Source organism: Chionomys nivalis, chromosome 1, assembly GCF_950005125.1.
Source record: "Chionomys nivalis chromosome 1, mChiNiv1.1, whole genome shotgun sequence".
NCBI lineage: Eukaryota > Metazoa > Chordata > Mammalia > Rodentia > Cricetidae > Chionomys > Chionomys nivalis.
In genome coordinates, this window is record NC_080086.1 from 160,165,819 (window position 1) to 160,193,626 (window position 27,808).

The window sequence follows — 27,808 nt, forward strand, 5'->3', positions numbered from 1 at the left end:
GGTCAACCTCAGATTGAATCTGAAGATTAGGTGTTGGTAATGTGTCAGTGATAGATAGCCATTCTGTTTGTGATTGCTTTTTATTATTTATGAAAGAAGACTTCCTGATATGCAGGGGGGATTAGACCATTGTTTTAAGAAATTAATTTCAAATGCTTCAGTATAAATATTCTCAGAATATTAAACAGTACTACAATTTGGGTGGTTTTAACAGCAATGATTGCTTCTATCTGGAGAGGTTCCAAATACTTCTTTGTCTTTCACTTCTCTGAAAAAAATGGTAGTTGATTTTCTCCACATTCAAAAGCATCTGTTATTAGACTGTATCTCATAATTGGTGTCTAAAGAACCAGCTGCAGGCTATTTATTCTGCCTCTCCCTGGAACATGCTGTCTCCTTGGCACATCTCAGTGTACTCTCATGGGTGTTACTGTCCCTGTAGTTATGTGAATTTAGGGAGAAAGGTGGGCCTTTATTATCTTGTCTTTCTAGTTGAATTATTCACAAAGGCAATAACATGGACAGTTGATTTTAAATCTGATTTTGAGGCGTAATTGTTCTTACAATTCTAGAGATATTGCTCTTAAATCTAATTTTAAATAACAATTTTAATTGAAATGTGTATTTAATTTCAAAATTAATACAAATCAAAAATAATTTGCTAGATAAAATTTAAAGGACTAGCCCAGGATGAGGATGGAGAAGTTGTCTTTCAGATTTTCAAAGTTATAGAACAACAGAAATAGTTGAATGTATATGTGCACCTGTGTACCATAGATAAAAATGGACAGGAAGAAGCTGATTATAAGGAATCGATTCTTACAGTTGTGGAGGCTGGCAGATTCTAAGGTCTTCTAGGTTTTTTGATAAGCTAGAGACCTAGAAGAACCAATGGCTGCTTCAGGTAGTAGCCAAAGGCCTGTGAATTAATGGAGTTGAAGGCCAGCAGGTCCAGACCCAGGAGAGCTTTAGTTTTTATCCACACCCAAATGCAAGATAAAAACTAATGTCTCAGGCTGGGCATTGTAGTGCATACCTTTAATCCACAGTATGGGGAGGCAGATGCAAGTGGTTCTCTTTGAGTCTGAGGCTAACCAAGTGCGGGGGTTTGAATAGAAATGGCCCCCATATACTCATGTGTTTGAATTCTTGGCTCATAGGTAGTAGCATTTTTAGGAGATGTGCTGTTTGGAGGAAGTATGTCACTGTGGGGGCAGGGTTTGAGATCCCATATGTTCAAACTATGCCTAGTGTAGCTCACAGTCTTTCTTCTGTTGCCTGCAGATCAAGATGTAGAACTCTCAGCTCCTTCTCCAGCACCGTGTCTATCTCCACTCTGCCATGATTCCCATCATGATGAAAATGAACAAAACCTCTGAGCGATAAGCCAGCCCAATTAAATGTTTTTCTTTATAGGAGTTGCTATGGTCATGGTGTGTCTTCATGGCAATAGAAACCCTAACTAAGACAGAGCTGGTATAAGGGACTGGGGTATTACTTTGACAGGCTGGACCATGCTTTTGTTTGGAGGAATGTGGACTTTGGGTTAAGAAAACAGTAGAATGTTTTAAATAGGACTTAGTGGGCCATACTAGTAGGAACATGAAAGACAGTGATACTGAGGGTGATTTGAACTGTGAGGCTTGATTCAAGAGGTTTTAGAAGAAAAGAATTTTAGTATGTGGTCTAGAGACTGTTATTGTGATATTTTGTGATATAGCTGCTTTTTGCTTTTATCTAAAAAATGTGACTGAGGTTATATTGAAGACTTTAGGATTAATTGAGTTGGTAGAGGAAATCTCAAAATAGCCTAGTCTTGACTCTGACTTGTGCTTATTACTGGTCACTCTTATGCATATCTATAATGAAAAGAAACAAGTTGAACAAAAAAAGACACAAAATGTACATTTTGCGGAGAAAAATGAAATGGAGCTTAGTCCTGTGTTCAAGGAGAAGAGCAGATTAAAAACAGATGATATTAAATGGAATAAAAGGAATGGTGACTTCAGGGCAAGACCCCATCCAACTTCCAACTTGTGAAAAGGAATTAAAGAATAGCTTAGATCCAAATGTGGTGGTAAATGCCTTTACTCCCAGCACTCTGGAGACAGAGGCAAGTGGATCTCTAAGTTTAAGGCTAGCCTAGTCTACACAACAAGTTTCAGGTCAGCCAAGCTTAGGCAGTGAAGGAAATCATCAAAAACAGAAAGTTAATGAAGATGTAATTGAATGAGGGGACCATATTCTAGACCCTGCAAGGGGCAGAGCTTGGCAGCTTTGATCACATGGTTCTGGCTTTAGGGTAAAGAAAACAAGGAAAGGGTGATGGAATCCCCCTCCATGACTGAAGAAAGCCATTGAGGCCAGGCGCGTGACAGTGGTGTCCCTACATGGAGTCCCAGAGAGGCCATTGAGGGAAGCTGTGATTGTGTAGCCTGGGTTGTGTTGGAGACCCCAAGATGTTAAAGATACTAGAGCTGTTAATGGCGAGTGGAATCAGCCAAAGAGAAAGAAGTGTGTCACAGTCAACAAAACTGAAAGGAGTTGGAGAACTGAAGAGTATCTTGACATCAGACAGGGAGTTGCAGAATTTAGAGTTTGCCCAGCTGGGTTTCTTTCTTAGTATTTCCTCACTATGCTCTCTTTCCTTCCTTTTGGGACAGTAATGTATTGTCTGTGCTGTTGTATTTTGGAAGTGTGTGATCTGATTTTTCATATCATTTTACAGGGAATCACGGTTAAGAGATTGCATGAATCTCAGAAGAGACTTTGAACTTTGATCTTTTAAACAAGTTGGAGACTGATAAATGCTATGGAAACTTTTGAAGTTGAACTAAATGCATTTGTTATGGCTACAAGCCTATGGGGGCCAAGGAGTGAAATGTGGTGGTTTGAATATGAATACCTCCCACAGATTTAAGTATTTGAATACTTGATTCATAGAGAGTGGCACTATGGGAGATGTGGTCTTGTTGGAGTAGGTGTGCTCTTGTTGAAGGAAGTGTGTGCTAGAGGTAAGCTCTGAGGTTTCCAAAGCTCAAGCCAGTGCTCTGCCTGATGCCTGAAGATCCAGATGTGGAACAATCAGCTCCTTCTCCAACAACAAGTCTGCCTGCATGCTGCCATGCTTCCCACCATGATGATAATGGACTAAACCTCTGAAACTGTAAGTCAGCCCAAATTAAATGTTTTCCTTTATATGAGTTACTATGGTCATGGTATCTCTTCACAGCAATAGAACTAAGACACCAAGCCTACATAGTGAGACCCTATCTCAAAAAAGAAAGGAAGAGAAAAAGAAACAAAAAGACAATGTACCAGTTAGAAGGCAGTTGTAAGAAGAATCTCTTAGTTGTGGGAAGGTCAGCCCTTTTCTTCCATTCAGGTCATCATTAAGAAGGGCAATCTGTTTTCATCACTCTCATAGAAACATACAGAATGATGTCCCTCCAAATACCCAGGTGGTACATGCCCTAGCCCAGTAGCATTAACCAGAATGACTCAAGCTATAAAAAGCATAAAGCACAATGACTTCCTCATCAAATGGCACCAAGCCTCATTGCCACAAATAACTCTAAATACAAAATAGTAGTGCCCTAGGACACATCAGCCTGCCACCTGCTCCCCTGCCCTGGGGTATATTTGTCTTGTGACACTCGCTGGATCTTCAATGAGAGGTGGGATCCAAATGAGCAACTGTCTCCTACTCTCAGAATTGAGGATTGTGGTATGAATCCTTGCCACCTACTGCTTCTAGTGCTAAAAGCCCAGGGAGTCACAAGATGCCTCATCCTTAACTTTTCTTTTGGAGACTTTCCAAGTGTTTTGCAATTCTGTCTCCCTTTCTCAACTCAAGTTGCCACATGGCTGAGATTGCCCTTTACCCACCAAGGGGGACATGATGCAGTGAACCTTTAGAGACATGATGACAAATCCAAGTGCCTCCAAAGGTCAGGCACTAATTTATATGGCCACCATGGGGAGAGCTGCACGATTCTGATCTTTCTGTGGAGCAGAATTTGAGTGTGGCATGGGAGCTGTTGATGTAGGTGGAGTTTGGGGATTATCAGTTGTTTTCAACAGAGCAGGGCTCCTTGTAGTTGAGCTGATGCTTACAGCTGCATTGCTCTCTTGCCATACCCTTTCTCCTCTCAAAGTTGATAGCCAGTAAGGCCCCTCTCTCTCCTCACACATACAGAGGGGCCATTTGTAGTTTGTGTTGTTCTCATTATGTACATAGCTATGGCATTAGCCCTGACATTCCAGAGCAAAGGCACGCCATCCAGTTTCCTCTGTGGACAAAGGAACTACAAAATGTAAGCGGCAGAAAGGATTTACAGAGACAAGGAGATGACAAACTTATGTGCTAGTGTGTGTTTGTGTGTGTGTGTGCGTGCGTGCGTGTTGATGTGTGGGTATATGTAGAGGCCATAGGGCAACCATGAGTATACTTTTTCGGGAGTCATCCACCGTAGCTTTGAGTGTTTGTTGTTGCTTATTTTTGCTTTATTTTATTTTGCTTTGAGACAGTGTCTCTTATTGGCCCAAAGCTTACCAAGTAGGCAGGCTGGCTCTCCATTAAGCCTCAGGGTTTCACCCGTCTCAGCCTCCACAGTACTGGGATGACTATGCCACCACACCTAGTTTTTTACTTGGTTCTAGGGCTCAAACTCAGACTGTCTTGCTTGTGTGGCAAACCTAATGAACTATGTCCTCTTCTCCCCAGCCTGGAGATCACTGGCCTGCTCTCCCACTTCCTTCCCCCACCCCATTCTCGGCCTGTTGGTGATGCACAAGCTCAGAGCCAGTGCAGGGAGGTGGTCCTCACTCAGTTTGGAGAAAACACAGGTTATAATGTCCTCCGACACTGAGGTCCTTCACAGGCCCACCTTCTCCCAGCTCCTGTGCTTCCACTCTTCCCTGACTGTTACTCACACGGTCTCTGCCAAGTAGTGCTGAGACCTGGAGGAGAAGAGGGGAAAGGGGGCAGCATCAGGCTCCCAGTATAGTTCTGAGGGCCTGTTGGGAATTCACGAAGACTTTTCTCACTCATTGTCCCAGTGCGTTCCGATTCTGAGAAGGAGCAGAATTTTAAGTGCTAAGAAGTTGTGCCGAGAGAACAAGGCAAGTGTTCTGTTGACAAGATCTTCCCACTACGCTGTCTGTCTATAGAACTGATCTACCTCGGGGAGGATACTGAACAATCCGAGGGATGGGAGAGGGGTGAACAGCATGAGAGAGATGTGAACCTTCAAAGGTCGGTTGAAGGAGGGAGGCCAGCAAGAACCGGCATAGAACAGGACCTGGCTACAATCACTCAGGTTACAACTGTGACACTCTGTGACAACGTGAGAAAAGTCTTCAAAATACAAACGTTTGAAACAGTGAGACGACTCAGGGAGTAAAGGCACTGTCTTCCAAGCTTGAAAAACTGAGTTTGCCCCCCAGGACCGCCACTGTCACACACAGGCTGTGGAATGGTATACTTTCACCATGCATTGTATGCTCCTCCCAAACACAAGCGCAAACACACACAGACACACACACACCACATGCAACTAAACAAACAAATACATGTAAAAAAGAATGCAGCAGAACTTATTTTTAAAAATCCAAGCTTTTCACAGGTTTCCCTAACTTGTCATACAGAGCAAGTATGGTTTTATAGCAATTCCATGGTTGTGGATGCACGAATCAGGAACTGAAGCCTTCAGTCTTAGGCTTCCTCTTACGTAAGATGTAACAGATGCAATCATACTATTTTACCAAAACTTGACTTTTTAATTATAATTAATATAGGACCTATAGATTTAACTCTTCTCTTAATGTATTGTGCATCATTTCCTATAAAGATCTGTTATTTTATCGATGTTCTAGTTGCTCATAGTGTTAAGAATTATTTAATTATTTAACAAATTGCCCGGCTGCACGTCCAAGGAGGTGGAACTGCATCTCCATCCCAGATAGTGTTGCATCTTGGAGCAGAAATTGACACAAAACAGGGCCTCTGAGATCTGGAAGCAGAGAGCCAAGCACCGCCCACACCTCCGTGTAGCCAATCAGTTCTTGGGGGCGGCCCATCACTTGCTCCCCTTCTCTGCCGTGACTTTCCACGTCCCCCAGCCTGTGGTCCAGCGCCCATTCCCTTCTAAGCCCTGAAGCTTCTTCCCTCTGGAGACCACTGGTGCCCACTTTGTAGCTGTTTCCTTGTGCTCGGAACCTGCACTTCAGGGAACAGCGAGGCAAAGAGTGAGTCGGGGGTCAGCGACCATGTCTGCACCAGGAGAGGCCTGCGGTGACAAAGTCCACTGCCAGAAGGGTGGGGTGCTCAGCGGGAAAGGGAGAGGGTGGCGAGTGTCCAGGGGCTGGCTGCGTGGGGGATTGGTAAGGGCACTCTGGGCGTGCCGAGGTGGCCGAAGTATTCCACGGTGGAGATCTTCCTGTCAGTTTCTGAGCTTTCCTCTGCAGCGTATCTTTTTCAGGGTTTCCTTATTGTTTACCCTTCACTCTCCAGGACATCCTCCCTTCCCCCCACCCCCACCCCCGCTCCTATGCCCTCCCCCGCCTCATTTCCTTGCTGCGAGGTTTGTGTTCAGCAGGGAGCCTCTGGGATTTGATCAAAGGAACCTCGGAGGTGTTCTTATCACACCCACCGGAGGGAGGCTCCACACAGAATTCTTTTAGGGCCTCAGGTCTCTGCTGAGCCTCCTGCCCCTGCTCCCAGGTAAAAGTCCTCTCCCAGTGCTGGAGTGAATTTGCACTGAGAGGTGGGTGGGGAGACGCAGGCCGGGTGCTGCGGGGCGTAGGGATTCCGGAGAACGCTGGTCTGGAATGCCTTTGGTCTGCAGCAGCAAGTGCTGGATTCTCCAGTTGGCCGATAAACACCCGGCAGCTGGCCTCCTGGGTTGGCTCAACCTGCTGAGCAGGGCGCCCCAAAGGACAAAATGGGAGAAAAAAAAAGGATCTTACCAATTAGACACTCAATCGTGAATGTTTGAGAATGAACCCCTTACATAGATGTAAAGCATAGAATGTCTCTGTCTATTGGCTGACCAGTCAGCCACCTGTCTATTCTCCAAAGGATGTGTGGACCGATTGCATTTCAGCTCTTCACATTCTGTTTTGCTTTGTTCAAACCAATTTAAAAATAATAATATATATATATATATATTACATCACAAAATGCCTGACCATCTTTTGGTGAAAATAAGGCACTGTAGGACCTTGGACACCATATTGGAGAGGCTCTTCCCTGCCCCTCCCTCCCTGAGACTTGTCGTCCTTCGTGATTGTCCTTTTAATCATCTTGCTTGGTGTTTTGCATAGTTTAATGTTTATGTGTGAAATATGCGTATTTTTTATGTTTTGTCATACTTTCAGATCATGAATATTATCCTGTATATTCCTACATTTCTGAGATTATGATTAGTTTATGATTAGTTCATTTTTATTTCTTATGGTTTAATACTCTGTATTTAATCTACTGTTGGATATCTGGGTTTCTAGCTTGGGAGATGTATTTGTTGTTTAATTGACAAACTTTCCCAACAGCAATCAGTAAAAAGTCAACAATAAATAACAAACCCACTTATAATATTTCCTTGCTATCTGTCCGTTTCTGTGGATCTAGAATCGACTAGAGGCTTAGCTGGAGTCTCCAGAGGTCACGCTGTATAATAAAGGGCTACTGATTCAGGCTGAAGTCACCTCAAGACTCATAGGAGCTGACTCAGGATTGTTGGAGAATTGGAACCTTCCTGACTTCAGCTAGGCATATCTGTCTTTATAGAGGCTCGTTGCAACATGACATCTTGCTCCCCTCACCCCCACCCCAGAATAAGGACTTGCCACAGAAAGGCAAGAACCAGATTCTTTTTTTCTTTCCTAATCTCAAAAGTGACATCCCATTATTTTTGTCATTTTTCTGTTCCTTAGAAGTGATTAACCCCCCCACCCCATACACACACACACACACACACACACACACACACGTTGGTGGATTTTACAAAGGCAAGGATGCCTTCAGGTGAGCATTCTAAAGACTGCCTGTCATGACAACTGGATAATGTCTTCTAGCATCCCTACTATGTGTGCGGATGTTTCCTTAGAGCTTGCATCTAAGAATAGAATGAGTGGGTCATAAGATTTACATTTTCAACTTTATTAGGTCATTCCTAAGCTTTTTCTCTAGTGCCAGACTGGCTGGCACTTCCTCCGATGAAGAATCAGAGATCTTGATGCTTGACAAACCTGTCATAACAAATTTCATTTTTAGTCAGTCTGGCAAGTAGGGACTAGACGTACTCTGCTAGGAGTTTACTTAGTTTATCCACATAGCTAAAAAGGCAGCCTACTTTTGTAAATGCCGCTCAAGGGTCTACTTTCCATGCGCATGTCTGATAACCTGATTTGTAAGTATTCTCCTAGTAAGTTGTTTTTCTGTACCTAATTGACATTGGAGTTTTTTCTTAATGCAATCCATGCCTCAGTCAATATTTAGATAACGTATATGCTGCAAATATCTGCTTCCAGATTGCTTCTGACATTTTCTTTCTCTTTATCTCTCCATGTCTCTCAATGAGAAATTTAAAGTGTCTCGTACTTTCTTTTATAGTGTGTCTTGTTTAAGAATTGTATCTTTCAAGGGGCAGGAGAGATGGTTCAGTAGATAAAGGCCCTTGCTGTACAAGCCTGAGGATCAGTGCTGGGTACTAAGCAACTACGTAAAAGTTAGGCTTGTGTGGCAGACCACCTGTAATAGAGAGTATAGAGGGGACCCCTCCCCCCACCAAGGCAAGATTACCTGCTAGAATAGCAAATTTTTAATTTCAGGTCCAGGGAGAGAACCTGCCTCACTCAGTAAATAAAGTGGAGACAATTTCATCAGTTATTTCTGTGGTTGTTGAAAGCTTTGTGTAATTCATGGGGCTGAGAGACGGCTCAGCCACTAAGGGTGTGTACTCCTCTTGTTGAAGAGTTCAATTCCCAGCATTCACAGGTAATTCACAAGTACCTGTAACCACCTGACATTAACCTCTAGCCTTCACAAGCAGGAACACACATGTTCAAGTAAACCTATACCCAAGTGCATCTATACACATACAGACATATACACATACGTGCATATCACATACACAAAGGCACACATGGGACACAATTGTGTCCTTGAGGTTATAAATTAAGATATTGTACTGTCTTCCATTGATTTCCAAGGCTGCCAATGGTTTTGCATTTGGCAGTCAGTCTTATCCCACATGAGAATTGATTGCTTTGTCATTTATTCCAATGGTTATTTATTCCATGAATCAAGTTTTTCATATGTGTATACATTTATTTTAAGTTCCCTACTCTCATTTATATACTTGCCTTTATATATCAATTACTTGTCAATCAAATTGGATAGAATTCATTACTCATTTTATTTACGTGTAACTGCTTTCAAACTTACCACATGGACAATAATATCATCTAAAAATCATGGCAATTTTGTTTTTCTCCTTATCTGCAAATTTCTAATCTTTAAATTATTTTTCCTCCCTTCCTCTTTTGGAGAGGACCATCAGTACATTATGCCACTTAGAAAGGTTTACTATATAGACTTTAAACATAGCATTTCCATAGCTATCTAGTAAATTCTTCATTTGATGGTCATGTTTATCATAAGTGAATGTTTCATCAGTTGTTTCTGTGCCTATTAAAAGCATCGTGTAATTCACGGGGCTGGGAGCTGGCTCACCAGTTGAGGGTGTGTGCTTCTCTTGCTGAGGATTGGAGTAGCTCACTGTCCCCTGTAACTCCAACTCCAGGAGTGGGGAGCCAACACCTTTCACCTCTATGGGATCCTGCACTCACATGCACATACCCACATGCTTAAACATAAGGCAAAATAAAATAAACCTTTTTAACAAGAGAAAGCATCATATAATTATTTTTCTTTAACTATGTTTAGGTGGCAAGGCCTATATATAGCATTTAACTTCCAATAGTAAGCTAGCTGATACTTCTAGAATGAACCTTCTCTAGTGTATATGTCATGGCATTTATACATAGCATAAAAACAAGCATTATTTACTTTTGTGTGATTTAAACATTGGTCTGTAGTTAACCCATTCTGTGCTGTCCTGCTATCCTGATCTGCTATTGGTATCATCTCAAAATGGTATGGGTAGCGTTCTTGCCTATCACAAAAATCTGTACAATATTGCAGTTATTTAATCCTTGATTAGTAAAACCTTCTGGGTTTGAAGTTTGGGGGATTTTAGGTTTGTTGGTTTAATTACTTGAATAATTATAGGGGATGCTTTTTTGATTTGCCTTTTTTTTTTTTTTTTTTTGGACAGGATTTTTCTTTGTAATCCTGGCTGCCCTGGAACTCACTTTGTAGACCAAGCTGGCCTAAAACTCACTGGGATCTACCTATTTCTGTCTCCCAAGTGCTGGGATTAAAGGCATGCACCACTGCCTTCCAGCTGAAGACGCCTTTTTAAAACTAGCTGTATGTTTTTATTTTTAAGTTAATTAGAATAAAATTATTTCATTATTTAAAATAAAATTATAGGACTATTTAGGTTTTCTTAAGTCATCAATTTTTGATAAACTGTGCATATGTATTCCATATTCATGGAATAGAATCTTTATTGGTTTAAATCGTTCTGTTTCCAACTGATATGACCTTTTCTTTAGTAATATGGGCAAACTTTTTTATTCCAATTTTTTATTGTTTTGCCAGAATTTGGTGTTCTTTATTGGCTATCACACACACACACACACATACACACACACACACACACACTTTTTTAACCTCATTAGCTTTTCACTTATTTTAAAGTCCAAAATTTATGTACTTAGCTCATTGAGTTTTCTTCCTAAACTTTTAAAGTTTTGAAGCTCTGTTGCTACATTTTAGCCATACCCCACAAACTTTGATATCAGCAGTCTTAGGTTACAGCTTTAAGGACTTATAATTAGCACCATGGTCTTATTTTAGTTAGATTTTCATTAGAAATATGTTTCATGTGTACATACAGTATGTGCATGTTTGCGTGTGACAGGGTGAACATGTGTACATACAAAGACCAGAGGTCAATCTTTAGACATTGCTTTTCAAGATCTGTCCATCTCATTTTCAAACTCACCAATTGGGTGATGCTGGCCAGCCTGTGAGCTACAGACACCTGTCCTTATTTCTCAGGTTCTGGGATTACACACGCCACTATGCCAAGCTTTTTACCTTTCTGTGAGCGGTTTTGAACTCATGTCTTTATGCTTTTATGACCAGAGCTTTATCAACTGAGACATCTCCTTAGTCCGGAAATGCACCTTTCAGTTTCCAGTTGGTCATAAGAAGCTTCTTTCATATCCTGTAGTAAATGCAGCCTGCCTCACCCTGTAGTCAAAGAATAGGATACAGTCTCCGCTGAGTTATTAAAACTAGGAGTGAAGCCAGGCAGTGGCGGTGCACATCTTTAATCGCAGCACTCGGGAGGCAGAGGCAGGAGGATTTCTGTGAGTTCAAGGCCAGCCTGGTCTACAAGAGCTAGTTCCAGAGCAGGTTCCAAAGCTACAGAGAAACCCTGTCTCAAAAAAATCAAAAAACAAACAAAAAACCAAAAACAAAACAAAAAACAAAATCTAGCATTGAAACTCAGTTTTCTTTGAGGTTGGAAAGAATCCATACCGTCTAATTACATAGTGTTATATGTATACCTTTAAAATTGTTACACTTTCCAATCGTATGTATCCTCATTAAAACTCTGCCTGTAAAAACTTTGTCTGCAAGAGTTATCAAATACAGAAAATTATACCAAGGTTTCTCATTGTAAGGTGAATTTGGAATTTCTCATTGCAAAGTTACATGAAACATTTCTTTCTTTCTTTTCTTTTTTTTTTCCCCCTTTCCTGGCCATTTAGATTTCCTCTTTTGTAAGTCTTTGGGTGTTTTGTTCATTTGGGGATAGGACATAGGTTTCTATCATGTGCTGGATATGCATGAGCATTCTTCATTGCATGAATGAATTTCAAATATGCTTTCCGTTTTAGCTTGCCTTTTCACTTTGATAATAAGGGCTTCTAATAAAAATGACTGTGTCACTTTGCTTAATTTTAATTATATCATTAAAAAATAACGCATTTTGAAACATGATCTCTCTTTATAACTGATACTTGAATTCACAGTAATGTTGCTTCTTTAGTCTCCCAAGTCTCATACGTGTGAGCCCTCACACCCAGCTAGTAAATATCCTTTTACTTTTGTAGTCAAAACAAAACACTTGTAGTTAGTACTTGAGTCCTCTTTAGTAAAACTGTCTCCCTAGTTCCCCAGATCTGCCCTATGCTTAGTTATACCCTACTGGCACTAAAACTGTAGTTTATTTCAAATTATTCTTTGTGCATAACGTGATATGAGCTAGGGTTTATTTTTTTCCCCACACAGATACCTAATCAGTCAAGAATTAGTTATTGAAAACATATCTTGACATCCATGGATTGAACTGATTTGTGGTAAAGCAAATAACTGTATATTATATATCTATTTCCAGACTCATTAAAAAAATGTCACTGAACTTAGATTTCCAAGACTTTGCTTAGAATTTGTCAATATGTTTATTCATGGATTCATTTTGAAACAGTCTGACTGTCTTTCTCTTGCTAGCCCAATAGTCTCTGTGTAGAGATCCATCTGCCTCTGCCTCCTGAGTGCTAAGATTAAAGGTGTGCACCACGACATTAAGCTTTTGCATAGAGTTTTAATGTCTTTTATTGAGCAGTACTTTATATACTGACTTTATTCTTTATCATTAGATTTTAGAAAAAATATTCTTGAATTTTTAAATGTATATTAGCATTGTATTGTATTAAATGCTTAAAGAATTTACTAAAGATTATTTCTTGATCTAAACATCTTGTGGGGTGTCTTTGAAGTTTTAATTAAATAACTGTAATGGATAGGATCGTTTATATTTCTACTTCTTGTGTCATTTTGGATGGATTTTGTTTTGACAGAAATTGAAAATTCATTTGAATCTGTCAAGTTTACATTCAATAATTTGTTACACTGAGATACCTGCATCACTTCACCATATTCCCAGTGCCCTTTGGGACTTTGACAGCATAGCCTTTGCATTTCTAATAAGCAGCTAACAGCTCACTCTCACTCTCCTTCCCTTCCCTCCTTCCCACTCTTTCTCTCTCTGTCTCTCTCTCTCTTCCCCCTTTCCCCCTCTTTCTCTCTCTCTCTTCCTCCCTACCTTGCTCCCTCCCTCCCTCTTTTGTTTACTAATCATTCTTACTTAGGTTCATTAAAAGCAGCTTTTGTTTCCTGTGAATCTGCAAATTTTTTTAAAAAAAGATTTTGGTTTCTGCTTGTATGTTCATTATTCTTCCATTCACTTTCTTTAACTTTAAGCTATTATTTTTCCAGCTAATTTAAGAGGGAAGCTCAGTTTACTCTCTCTCTCTCTCTCTCTCTCTCTCTCTCTCTCTCTCTCTCACACACACACACACACACACACACACACACTTAGTGCTACAGTTTTCCCCAAGCAGTCAGATTTTATTCAAAATTTTGTTGACATTTTTTCCTTCCACAATTTTTGCTATTGTAACTCTTGAGTTTAAATATTTTCTAATTTCCACTATGATTTCTCATTTGACCTAAGCTATTTAGAAACTTATTATTTCAGGGCTGGGAAGATGGCATGATAAGTAAAGCCCCTGTCATGGAAACATGAAAACTTGAGTTCAGATTGCCAGTACCCACATACAAAGATGGGCTTGGTAGCACACATATTTGCAACCCTGGTGCTGAGTGGAGTTGCAGACCAGAGGATACCCAGAGCTTGCTGGCTCGCCATTCTAGCTAATTGGTGAGTGCTGGGTGTAGTAAGAGATCCTGTTTTAAAAAATAACATAGAGAATGATTGAGGAAGACGCCTGATGTCCGCCTCTGGCCTTCACACACATGACTACTAGGATGACACATGCATGCCTGCAAACACATAGCATACACGCTAGCACACTCACACACACATACACAGTACACACCGATCACACACAGTACACACAGATATACTCACACACTCACACAAACATATTCTTTCAAATAAATAAATTTTCTAATGATTATTCTTTTTATTTGAATTCCATTATTATCAGTGATTATATTCCTTATGCGTGAAAACCTTCAACTTGTTTTATGCCCAATATATGATCTCTTTTGGGAGAATGTTTCACATACTCTTCAAATAATGCATTCTATCATTTGTAATGTATATGTTCTATACATTTAATAGGATCCAATTTATCATTTATGTTATTCAAATAATCTATCTCCTTACTGATCTCTTGGCCCTTGTTTTATTGAATAGGTTTTGTTGAATAGGTGAGAAACATATATTTAAATCTGCTAACTCTGTTTGCAGATTCATTTCTCACTTTTTTTGATGTTGACTTTGATTCATAAATTTTGAATTATCTTATTAAGAATACAAATTTAAGACTGTTTTGTGTTCTGTAGAATCAGTTATTTTAGTATTGTGATTTTTTGCTTTAAATTTCTATCTAGCAACATTAGCTGCACTGGTGTTGCTTAACCTGTTACTAATTTCCTTTGATGTCAGCCATCTTTTTGTCACTGTTAACAAATGCTTGAGATCGCCAACTTAAAAAGAGAGATGGTTGAAGTTTCAGTTTTGGAAGTGTCAAGTTCATAACTAATTGGACCTGTTACTGTTGGTCCTGAGATGAGATACTATATCATATCAGGGAATACACGGTAGGACGAAGCCTTTAACATCACTGCTAGGACAAGACAGAAAAGAAAGGGTGTGTTTTCCACCTTCATTGTCACACCTTCAGTGACCAGAAGCCTTACACTAGACCCCCATCTCTGAATGTTTCTACAGTATCCTATTAGCCATCAAAGAATAAGTCTTTACCTTTTGAGCCTTTGAAGGGATGCTTAAAATCAAAATTCAATAACCTGGATATGGTAGAGCATGCTTATACTCTAGAACTTGAACAAAAGAGGCAGGGAGATCTCTGTGAGCCTTAACTCTAAATAATGAGTTCCAGGATAGCCAGGGCTAACCAATGAAACCTGTCTCAAAATAAAATAAGACAAAACTTTAGCAACTTTCAAGATCCACATCTACATATTGAAAATAATTCTCTTTACAAAATTTATTTGCTTTGTGGGTGTTTATTTACTTGTGGGAAGAGGCATATACATGGTGTGTGTGTGTGTGTGTGTGTGTGTGTGTGTGTGTGTAAGGGTCAGAGGATAGTTTGTGGGAATCTATTCTCCCCTCCCCATATGGATTCTGGGGACTGGATAAGAATACTTGTTATGCAAACATGAATAACCAGATTCAGGATTAGCAGCAAATGCCTTTACCCACTGAGCCATCTTGCCAGCATCTGGTCTTTTTTTAAATAAAGTTCATTTTAAAGGTAGATTTTCAGCCCATTTATGTTTAATACAATTATTGATTAATGGGTATCTTAGTCACTTCATGATTCTGCAACAAATTTCCTTTAGACTTTGTAGGCTAGACCCAATATGCTTTATTCCTGATGGTTCTGGGGGCTTGAGCATGTAATATAGGGATGGGACAGTGCTGTGTCCGGTGAGGGCAGGCTTCCTGGTTTCTAGATGGGTGCATTCTCACTGTGTCTCCACTGATACTTGAGAGAAATCTTAGTCTCTTTCTCTTCCTGCAAGGAAGCTAATCACAGAAACTCCACATTTATGACATTATCTAAAACCTCATTGCCTCCCAAAGTCTCCACTTCCTTGGCAATTTGAGTTTCAACACATCAGTTAGGAAGGAAACAAACGTGTCACTAACAATGGGGTTGGAGTCTCCTAAGTTGAGCCTTGTTTTCTCTTTGTTCTTTTGTTTATTTTCCACTTCCTTTGGAATTTGGTATTTTATGTTATTCATGTGGATGCGGATGTGTGTGTTGCGTGGGTCCAGCACATGTGAGTTAGGGGAACACTCTTACACAGAGATCAAATAAGAAAAATGTGTGTCCTCTCTGTCCCCTTATTCCCTGTAGGGAAGGTGACTCACTGCACCTGGGACTTGGTCTTTCTTCGACAGTGCCTGGCCAGGAAAGTCAGGGAATCCTCCTGCCTCTAACTCACAGCACTGGATTATAGGTTTGAGTTCTGCCACCTGGTTGCTTAAGTGAATGCTAAGGATTCCACATCATTGGAGAGCAAGCACTCTTACCACTGAGCCATCTCCCAGTTCTTGTATTATTTTTGAATAATATAATTTTTATCACTTTTTATGGTAATTATGCATTTTATGACTTACCTTACAGTCATTATAACCTCAAATTATTATATTTATCTATTTTAAAAACAAGATTTTAGTCAGTTAATCTCCATAAATCCAGTCATTCAGCTGTATTAATCTTATAATTGATTTCACGTTATAGTCTACCACATGATCTGATGTTTGTTTATTTTCAGAAGCCAATATTCATTTACATTTGTACATGGTTTACTCTCTACAGTACATTCTGTGTCTTCCCACAGTGTGGTGTTTCTGTCTTTGTAGTTTTGCTTAATCTGAAGAGCTCCATTTAGCAGTTCCTGTATTGTATTCTACTGGTCCCAAATTTATTCTGACTGTGGTTATCTAAAACTGTCTTTATTTTGTCTTTAACTTTGAGAGATATTTTTGCTATGCACAGAATTGTTGGTTGGTAGATTTTAGTTTCTTTCTTCCAGTTCTGTACTGTTCCTATTTCCTTCATTTCTTTTGAAAGCTAGCTATATTTTGGAAACTTTGAGTAGAGAGTATCCTTGCCTCTGGTTGTTCTTCAGATCTCTGTAAATCTGATTTCCAGCAGCTTCACTATGCAATATGTGGATTTCTCTCTATTGTGCTCAGAAGCTCACAAATTCTTGGATTGTATTTTAATGTTTTTCATCTGCCTTAAGTAATTCTCAGACATTAATTATCAGTATATTGTTTCTCTTTCTCTCCTTTCCCTTAGAACACCAATTGTACACATCTTGCCATGCCTCATAATTTTGTTCAGCACTTTTTTTTAGATTTGTTTTTAATGCATATATGTGTTATGTGTTTGTGCATGTGGATGCAGCACCTGCAGAGGCCAGAGGAAGAGGTCAGATGCCCTGGAGTCAGGTGATTGTGAGCAGCCATGGTGTGGGGGCTTGGACTGAGCTCCTATACTCTACAATAGTAGTACCAGCCCTTACCTGTTGAGTCATCTCCTACCTATCAGGACCACTCAAAAATCTATTTCTCTTATCTGTTGTTTTTCTTCAGTTCTAGGCAGAATTTCTTACTTCTTAGCTTCCTTCAACTTTTCACTGATTTTTAAGACATTGTTGGTGAAAATTCTAAGGTTCTGGTTGATGTTGCTGCCATCCAAGAGGACTAGAGATAAAGGTATAGATAACATTATTTAACAACCTATGAGATTCCTTTGAAGTTTGAATGACCCGTTCACAGGGGTTGCCTAACACCACCAGAAAGCATACGTATTTATATACCATTCATAAGAGTAGCAAAATTACATTATGAAGTAGCAGCAAAAATGATTTTATGGTTGGAGGTCACCACAGCATGAGGAACTGTATTAAAGGGTTGCAGCATTAGGAAGGTTGAGGCCCACTGGTCTAGAAGAAAACTTTGACACCTTTCCGTTAGTACTGGTCCACTTCAGGTTTGACTTTGCTCTGAAAACATGGTCTTTATTGCCAAAACGTGACCCTTACTGATAAACGGTGAGTTTTCCTATGTGTCAATTGCAATCACAGCGGGAGTGCAGAAACCTTCTTTTTTTATCTTGATGTCCACTACCGTGTTTTCAGGTACTGAAATGAATGACGTTTCAACAAGGTTTCTTGGAGGTCTTTCCTGCAAGTATCATAGGAAACAGCCGAAGAGAAAAGGAAATCTTCAGGTAGAGTTTTTATTCTTTGTTTTCAAGGCTCTCCTTCTGAGGTCTATGTTTGAGCTCCGGTTTGTTTGCTAACCTCAAGCTAACGAATGGGGTTGACAGCGGCCTCAGTTATTTTGCACTATGAGTGGCAAAATATTCGAGAGGAAAAAGTTTTCAGGGCAGGTGGAGTTCTGAGTTTTCTGTTCCTGGAGGACTTGTCTCTTGAAACCCTCATCAAAAGGTCTTGAGTTGTCTAGTCTTTCGAAGAGACTCTATATTTTCCGGGGTTTTTTTTCTTCCTTTCTATCTTTAGTGGGTCTTGTGCCAAAGATAAGTTTCTCAAGGTGAGAGTAGCTTACCTCTCACCATTATGCCCTAACAGCTCAGATCTTTGTCCTCATTCTTAAGATACATTCTTTTGAATTTCCCTTCATCAGATCTGATAAATTCTCACTACTTGTTGGCCTGAAAAAAAAATGTTTAAGAGGTAGTTTGCAGGCTGTAAATTTCCAGATTACCTAGTTTTTTGTTTATGTTGAAATATCATCATATTGTCTCTTGTTTCAGAGAAGGCTGTGTGCTGTGAAGCTGTCAGCTACTTTCCAATGATCGCAATTCTATGACCACTAGAATAGCTCTTACTCACCCATTGTCATGCCGTTGATTCTTTTTGCTATTGAGTTCACTAGGATATACAACAAGATCTGTCTTGTTTGAATGTGTTAGGCATCCTGGATCTGAGAACTGGGACTTCTATAGAACTATAGAAAATTAATGGCAGTTACTTCTGCCAAAAATTATTCTCGTATGATTTTCTCTTACATTCACTTAGAGATCAGAGCAGGTACATGTTGAATTTTCTTAATCTGCCCTCCATAGCTTTCATTCATTCTTTTGCATTTTCTGCATTTTTTTTGCTTTCCTCTACTTTAAATCCAGTCCAGCAATTTTTATTAAATTTCCTCTGTTCTAGATTCACTGCAATAATTTACATTTAATTTTGTGTAATCATCTATTTAATCTATTCAAGAACTGTTTTTATTGTGAACATTATATTTTAACTATCCTATTTTTCATTTCTAATTCTGTTTGATATCTTATAAATATAGCTATGTTATGTTCAGACTTGTTTTACATTTTCTCCTTTGTTTTCTGTCTGTTAAATGTGGTTAGTTTATATTCCATGCCTAACACTTCTCTGAATTCTACCTGTTTCCGATATATTGTTTGTGATGATTTCTATTCATGGTCCTTCCCGGAATGTCTGTTGACTTTATACAGCTGTCATTGTGAGGTGCTTCTTTTGTGTGAAGTTTTGTTTTTTTCCTCTGTAACAATTCTTTGTATACATTGAAGTTAACGTTCTCCGGAAACAACCTGTATTAGTTTCTACATACCTGAAATACTACCAAAGTGGGACTATTTCAAAATATGTTATTTGCTTGGAGTTTTCAGTTAGTAAAAGTAACAATCATTTGGATTGTAAATCTGTATGTGTGGCTAATATGAAGTTAGTTATGAATCCTGAATGCTTTCCCCTCATCCTCCAGGAAAGCTGAGATAAGGAAGTTGTATTCATTTCTTTTTTGTTGAGTAACTTATTTCTTGCTAAACTTACTCTAAAGAAGGTCACCTCTTGTCAGTGAGCCTTAAATCACACCCTTCACAAATGTGAGCTTGCTGGTGCTGTTGTGAGCTGGTGATCCCATAAAGTCACTCTTAATTCATTCTCCTAGGTTCTTCAAAGTCATGGTGAAAGGTAGTTCCTGTACTTTCTTCTCAGCATCCCTAGTTTTCCTTTATTTTGACTTTGCATATTCCTTACCTTTATATCATAGTGGCACACTTATATTCTGTATTTGTAGTCTTTTATTTGTGGTTTAACATGGGACATCTAATTGAAATAATTTTACAACCAAAAAAATAACTTCCATAACCTCCTATTAGCATAATACTTGCAAGAAAATGTATCAACAGTGAAGCATAGATGTTTATGTAGCTTTATGAATTTTTGCAAACTCAAAACATTTTTGGATCAGTACTTAAAAGTGTTTAAAAACAATGTGTAAAACAAAACAAAATAAAAAAATTAAAAATAATCTAGATCTCAGTTGGGGACATTCACTGTCTTATCCTCAGATGAACGTTATTCTGAAATTTATTTGTAAAATTGGTTTTTCTGTTTTAAGTGAATGTATGTGTTAGACTTATCTCTGTGATAAATAGCCGAGAGAGAGAAACACTTGAAAGAGGAATTGTTTGCTCAGGCTGGTGTGTTTAGGTTTCAATCCTTGCAAGATTTGCTCCATTGCTGTGGGCTGAGACAAGGAAAGACTACAGTGGTCAGGCAGGCTTTCTCGAGGCTGCTCACCTCATCTTAGTCAGGAAGCAAAGAGGGGAGGAAAGAAAATGTCTGAGGTGAAATGTAAGTCTCAAAGGTGCTCAACAAGTGACCCACTTTTAACTATGTCCTACTTCTTACTAGCCAATTAGTTTAGAGTCTGAAGTGAGAGCCTTCATGATCTAAGCACCTGGCAGTCAAGCTAAGAATTGAGAACTAAGCCTTCAACTAATGAGCCTTTGGGGGGGGGGGATACCTCATATTTAAACTGCTGCAATGTATATATACTTCTTTTATATTAAGAATTTTTAATACAATCTTTTCGAGTTTTACATAGCTATCCCCATTCCCACTTCCTCTCCTTCTTTCGCTCCACGCTTCCCCCAGCTCACCCCACCCTCATCCACTCCTCAGAAAAGGTAAGGCTTCCCACTGGGAGTCTACAAAGTCTGACACTTCAAGGCAATACCAAAGCATTTTCCCCTATATCTAGGCTTAGCAAGGTATTCCTGCAAAGAGTATGCTCCAAGATGTCAGTTCAAGCACTAGGGATAAATACTGGTCCCACTTCCAGTAGAGCCAAAGACTGCCCCAGCCTCACAACTGTCCCCCACAATCAGTGGGCCTAATTTGGTCCTATGCAGGTTACCCCACTATCAGTCCAGAGCCAATGAGCTCTCACTAGCTCAAGACAGTTGTTTCTGTGGGTATCACCTTCATGGTCTTGACTCCTTTGCTCATAGTACCGCCCTTCCCTTTCTTCTACTGGCCTCCAGTAGCTCGGTCCAGTGCTTTGTATTGGATCTCTGCATCTGCTTCCATCAGTTACTGGATGAAGGTTCTATGATGACAATTAAGGTAGTCATTATAGCTTTCAAGTAAAATTCGTATGCACTTCTATTGGGTAGAGAGACTTAAGGGTGTTTAGTAAACAGTTTTGTCTTTCATTTCAAAATGTTACTCTTAGTATTTTAACTTAAATACAAAAAGTTATTGATCCTCCAGTTCTTGAAGTAAGTAGTCTTTCCTTATTTTTGTGATAACATGTTCCTTGTGAAAGTAGGATTGTAAAGGTTTCACTGAAAGTACATGTTGAGAGAATTTAGCAGTATAAGAGTTGAACTAATACTTTGAAAGAATACTTTAAACTATAGATTGTCAATAGATTGTTTCTTTCCTCACATGTGACTAGACACATAGACTTAATATCTCAAAAGTTACTTCAGTGCTTTCAGAATTTTATAGCAGTGTTCCTTACTCGGGAGTATGAAGGTCAAGAACCATAAGCAAAACAAGAGAAATCAAGGAGCAGAAATAAGAAAGGGTGTAGAGAGCTTAGAACTGATTTAGTAATAGGGACCCTGTGACAGAGGAAGAAGAACCAGCTCATGTGTGGAAGAAGGTATTGGGGGGTCAGAGAGATGGCTCAGTAGTTATGAGTACTTGCTGGTCTTCCAGAGGACCTAACATGGGTTCTCAGCATCCACAATAAGCAACTGACAACCACCTGGAATTGCAGCTCCAGGGGGTCCCAATGCCCTTTCTGTCCTCCACGGAAACCCAAATGTGTGCATGCATGCACACACTGAATATTAAAATAAAAACATAATTTTGGAAGGTATTTGAAAATATATGGAAAAATCAAAAGGCCTAAGAGGGAGACTCATTTGGAAGTGAAGGAGAAGAGAAAATGCATGGTACAGACAACTTGTAATGTGATCACTCTTCTACATCTGACAGCTGTTGGTTTCCTTAGGAGTATTCTCGGCACTTCCTTCCTCACCTCACGGCCATTTCTCCATTTTATCGATCCAGCAGACACCATGTGCATCAGTTGTTTTTCTGCTGCTATTATAAAACGCACTGACAAAGCCACTTAAGGAAGTGTTTGTTTTAGTTACAGTTTGATGTGATAATTCCTTATGGCGGAAGCCACAGTGGCAGGAGTCTGAGGCAGCTCCTCAGCAGTCAGGAAGCAGGAGATGGTGAATGTCTGTGTTCAGCCCACTTTCTCCTTTTTATACAGGCCAGGGTCCTATCCTAGGGAATGGAGCCACCCGTGGTAGCAGAATCTTCCCCTCACAGATAACCTAATCAAGATAATCCCCTATGGGCAGGCCCAGAGGACCATCTGCCAGGTGATTCTAGATCTCATCAAGTTGTCACTTGCTATCAACTATCACACTGTGGACCACCAGTATACGACCTGGGTAAAGTGGGAAATTGAAAGAAAATAAGAACACATTTGTTAATTTATACTTCATCTGCATTGGGGAGTTGTTAAGTCATAAGTCATTGTCATTTCTGTACCGTTTTGCCATTGAATCTGCTTTTGCCTAAAGATCTAGTCTGGGAACTACTTCTTCGACCTGGCAGCGAGGAAACAGAGACAAGGAAGTTGAGGAGTGGGAAGCTGGACATAGTACAGGACCAGCACAGACCTCCTTCAGCCTTTGGGGCCCCCATGACAAGACCTAAGTGGCTTTTCCCAGGGGTTCTGCTCTTGTGATCACAAGCTACACAGACTGATAAGACCCAGCAGGACATGGCAAAAAGCCAGGCCACGGCTACAAGGTTTAGTTTTAGATCCCACCCTCAAAAAAACCCAGTCATTGCTTATCAGGTAGTGGGTGAGGGGTAATGCAGTGCTGGCGGGCGCGCATGCACTATACTCCCAAGATAAGTGCTTGGGCTGGGTCCGGGGTATTGGGGGTTAAGGGAATCAGAAAGTGACACAAACAAGGCCTTGGCAAACCAGGGCATCTGGCGGAGCTCCGCCCTCATTCCCCAAAGTGATCAATTGACTCCTAGGATTGGTCCCCTCCTCTCTCCACTCTGCAGCCCACCTACCACCAACCTGGGCTGTCTGTGTATTTCCTTGCCACAGACCTGCAGGAAGGAAGCTCTTCCTAACTAGTGAGCCCTTTATAGAAATTTACGGACCTACGGTGAGTCTTCCAAAGGCAGTTTCTCTAACCAGAGCAGGCACAGTCACAGGGCTGGGTTAAGGCCGCTGGGGTCTGCCACAGTCTGGTGAGAGACCTAAATTCTGAGGTCCCTGGGAGCCCGTGATGCTAGGACAACACGTGGAGCTCTGGGCTCAAGACTGCTTGCTGTCGGTCAAAAGTGAAGTCTTTATGGCTTTCCCACCTCGGCAGTGTCTGCATTTATCTACCTATCTCTCCAGCTCTTGTTCAATATGTTCATTTTCCACCCTGAAACTTAATTAAGAAAAGTCTGTTAATTTCTGCCCTTAGACAGTTTTCATTATGAAGTATTTCAAAGTTACATAACGGAAATGTAGTTTTTCGGTTGCTGACGTTTTTTTCACTTTCGTAATCTCCCCCTCCCCTTTCCCGCTCCTGCTTCGCGCCCCCCCCCCCATTTTCTGAACCTAGCCTCCTAGCCTCATTCTTGGAAGCAGGCTAGCTTGTACTCTTCTCATATAACTTTTACCATTTATATGTATTTTTATATCAGCAGCATGCATTTTAATTCTGACGTTTAGCATCCCTCGCCCCCCCCCCAACTCATAAGGAGATTTTATCCTGACATACTGTCAATCCTGACTTCCGTCAGAGTGGGACTTAGTTGTCAAGTCAAAGCTCCTCACTAGCTGGGAATCCAGAGACCTGGATGAGAGAGCATATATACAGAATCCAGAGACCTCAGAATTCAGAGACCTGAACGAGAGAGGGTATATACTTCCTGTCTCTTGAATGGCCTTTACCTGACAGGACCTGAATTCTGGTTATTTGGTTTTATTCCAACTGGTCCCTCTAAATAAAACCTGCCACTGAGCCCTACCTGCTGAAGGGACTTTGATTGGAATTCATGTGATTTATTTTGGAGAAAGGCTATTGAAAAGAGATGGGGAAAGAAAGTGTGGTTTGGGCGTGCATCCCAACCCTACTAGGATTCAAAGCACAAGACGCTGAATCTTGGGATGTCTGAATATTTATTTTGTCAAGATAGTCACACAGGTTTATTTTTGCCTGGTGTTCTCTTGAGAACATGTATTAGCCCATCTGTTTAAGCCTTCCATCTGGGATATAGGTATCCATTTTTTATCTCCATCTTGCAGAAAATAAAAGAGGTGTAGATCGAGTAGCTTAAATCCACACAGCTGGTGAAGTGCGACACTGAGATTGGAGTCAGTCCCACGACCGACAGTCCTTCTCCGCATTTTACTTCTTAGACCTGGCAGTGTAACAGCTGGAGTCACCACCCAGGCGTTTCATAAAGGGAGGTCAGCTGGTTGTCAGGCAGGACCGGCTTTCCAGAACAAAGTACTTCAACTGTCTATTGTTCCTTTGAAATGTTATTTTTGCATTTACCAAAGTCACACACATAACGGTGAGACCAGTGTGGTTATATGCAGTATCCTCTCTCCTATTCCTCAGATTAAACAGTATTGACAGGAAGAAAGGTTTCTTTCCTTTCTCATCCCCAGTACAAAAACAAAAGCATATTCAATCATCCCTGCAATTCGTGTGCGTTTCCCTAGGCAATATATCAAGGTCCATCCATCCTAAACTAAACAGGGATTTGGGTTCTGCGTAAGCGTTCGGCAAGTCAGAATGCACATGCCTTGGTTGGTTCATCCTGTACCTTCCTAGTAAACAGAAATAACCCACTGAACTTTAATAAAATGGCCATCCACATTGCTAGGATGAGACCTCCTCTAGGTGTCCCTAATCCACCTCAATGCCTTGTCGCCTGAGCCAGCGACACAAAGAAGCGTTGTCTCCTGCCAAGCGCCGCCCCTCGGGCTCCCACTCCAGCCGGAGGAAGTAGGAGGAGACTGGCTAGGAACCCCTCCTCTTCTCTGGCTTGGGTCTCCTCCCCGCTCGGTTCCAGGCTTTCGGCCGCTGCTCCGAGACACCGCGGTACTCTACCGGGAAGCCCCTGGCTCGCTCGCTTCCGCGGCCCTTGCAGCGCAAAGACAGCTGCACTGGTGGAACCGCAGGGTGAGTGGCCCTCAGGGAAAGTCGGTGGGCGAAGGAGCCTGTGACCCGGGTTGGACGACGGGGTTGGAGGCGGGCGGAGCGGGAGACCAGGGCTACTCTGGGGACGTTGGCGACCTATGAGAGGGACCTGTGTGCTGCGGGCCTGGGTGTGTCCAGATCTGGACAGCGGCTGCCTGGTGCTTCCTGCCAGCCTTCTGACGGTGATTTTGCTGTGCTCCGAGGCTGAGCATCCCACCCCTCCACTCCCACTCCGGACCCCGCGATCTTGCTCCTACTGGCCTGGGTCTGACAGTGACGTTTGTGTGCAACCGCTTTGTGTGGGTGAGTTCTAGACAGGCCCCACCAGCAGTAGCACATCTAATGCGCGGCCTCAGAAGACGGGGCTGGGCGTGGGCGTACTTGTCACACAGGTAGCTGGTGATAGAGCACCATTTCATCCTACGGCTTCTTGAGCCTAACAAACAGGATCACTAGGACCCAGATCGCTGGCCCACTCCGCATTGTTCACAGGGGCCTGGAGTGTGGGTGTGTGTAGAGGAGAGGGCAGTCTGTGGTCCAGAGGCCTGGAGAATCCGCAGCCTGAGATTTTCCACTTGGCTGCCCTCCTCCTCCTCTGCTAGCCAAACCTCCCTCCTCCAGCGCCCCCTCCCCTCCTCTGACGTCACCCACATACTCTGCAGACTGGCCATTAGAGGGAAGGGAAAGGAGGAGAGGGGGCGGCCTTCGCCAGGCTCCAGCGTAGTTGTGGCTGCCCTGGTGGTTTGGATATAGATCTTTATCACACAGCGTATTTGATAGAATCCTCTGGGGCAAGCAGACCCACAGCTAAGAAGCAGCACCTGGGCTTCTAATGGCAAAGGGTGGGTCAGAATCCTCAAATACCTCGTTCTTAGTAACCCAACGGGAAAAATGAACAAGTGTGAGGTAGAGGGAGACAGCCCTGGGAGCCCTGGAATGCAGGGTTCAGGGTGCTGAGACAGGAACATGGGACCATAAACACAAGTTTTTAATCTTACTCCTGCGGAGGATGGGCAGGGGGATCCAAGGTGGGGGACTCCAGAGACACTTCTTTGAGATACTGATGCTGTTAATCTTATCAAGTAAAAAGCTTAACTTTTTAACCGTTGTATTATCATTATACTGTTTATTCTTCTGAGTGCATTATACATTCTTTGCGATGTGTGAATGAAACAATGTCTTCAGCTAAAATTAAATTAAGATGTGGTGGGAAATGTCTAGGATGGAATCTCAAAGCAAGAACTAGACAAGTTTGAATTCTAGGTTAGCAGGATGTGGTGGATGTTGGGAAAAGTCTCCAATGCATAAGGAAAAAGAAAGAAAGCCTTCTTAGAAGAAAGGGGCATGGAAAAGAGAAGACACAGAGAATTGTGTTTCAGATATTAGTGCAAGGTCAGGCTAGCCGTTTCCAGAGAAGTACCCCAGGTGTGCCTTTACCCTCAAATCCATCTCTCAGTCATACATCCATGACAGCTACCTAGGGAATGCAGATCTGAAATCAAAGGGAAGTGCAAGCTTTGAGGGATCCTTTTCCCCCAAGATGGCCACACCTCCCTTTTCATACATCCTTCTCTGGGAAGACCATGTTTGGGGCTATGGGACTGCTTTGTGATCGGATTGGAATGTCTGCTTTCTCCCTGCTGTACAGATTGCACCTGGGATAACTTTTGCACTGACAGAGATGTTAGTAAGTTCAGTGGGACCACAGCTATCACACGGGAGAGAGGATAAGAGCTGGGGGGGGGGGCAATTTAAAGGATGAAAATTTGTATGAAGAAAAACACTTCCCCCCTTCCATCCCTAATGTGACCAGGCTACTGTGTTTAACTGGGGCTTCCATGGATATATATGCATATAAAGAAAATCCTGGAACTTAGCAACCACTGACATATTCTTGCTGCTAAGAACCTCTGCTTTTGGGTAGAGAGATAGCTCAGTGGTTAAGAGTATTTTTGTTTGATTTCCAGCACACACATAGTGCCTTGAAACCACCTATAACTCCAATGCCAGAGAATCCAACTCCTTCTGAGCTCTGTTAGCTCCTGCAGGCACACGGCCAACGTACATTCTACTCAAACACATATTGTGCTAGTCAAGGTTACTATTACTGAGATGAAACACCATGATCAGAAGCAAGTCGGGGAGGGGGGAGCTTATTTGACTTATACCTCCACTTCGTAGTCTAATCACTGAAGGAGGTCAGGACAGCAGCTCAAGGAGGGCTGGAACCTGGAGGCAGAAGCTGATGTAGAGGCCATGGAGGTGTGCTGCTTACTGGAGTGTTCATCCTTTTGTTTTGTTTTTTAACTAGAACCCAAGACCACCAGGCTAAAAATAGCATCACCAACAATGGGCTAGCCCTTCCCCATCAATCACTAGTTAGGAGAATACCCTACAGCTGGAACTTATGGAGGCGTCTTCTCAATTGAGGTTCCCTCCTTTCAGATGACTGTGTCTTGTGTCAAGATGGCATAAAACTAGCCAGCACACACATATACATGCACATAAAATAGAAAAATATTTTAAAAGAACTGTACTTCAGCTCTGCATTTCC

General features: G+C 41.4%; 1 protein-coding gene and 1 pseudogene across 3 annotated transcripts in view; one reads left to right on the top strand and one right to left on the bottom strand.

Annotated features, from left to right (window-relative positions):
* LOC130887719 (40S ribosomal protein S23-like) overlaps positions 1-6,142 on the bottom strand; it is a 38,588-nt pseudogene extending 32,446 nt beyond the window's left edge.
* The window catches only part of LOC130873162 (TRPM8 channel-associated factor 1), a 46,965-nt gene continuing 25,255 nt past the window's right edge, over positions 6,099-27,808 (top strand). For 2 of the 3 annotated variants that reach the window (XM_057767788.1, XM_057767772.1), the window contains exon 1: positions 6,099-6,249. The gene's annotated coding sequence lies outside the window, so the exon portion shown is untranslated. Of the gene's footprint in view, positions 6,250-25,109; positions 25,237-27,808 lie in introns of those variants that run through there. The other variant, XM_057767780.1, reaches the window with a different exon arrangement.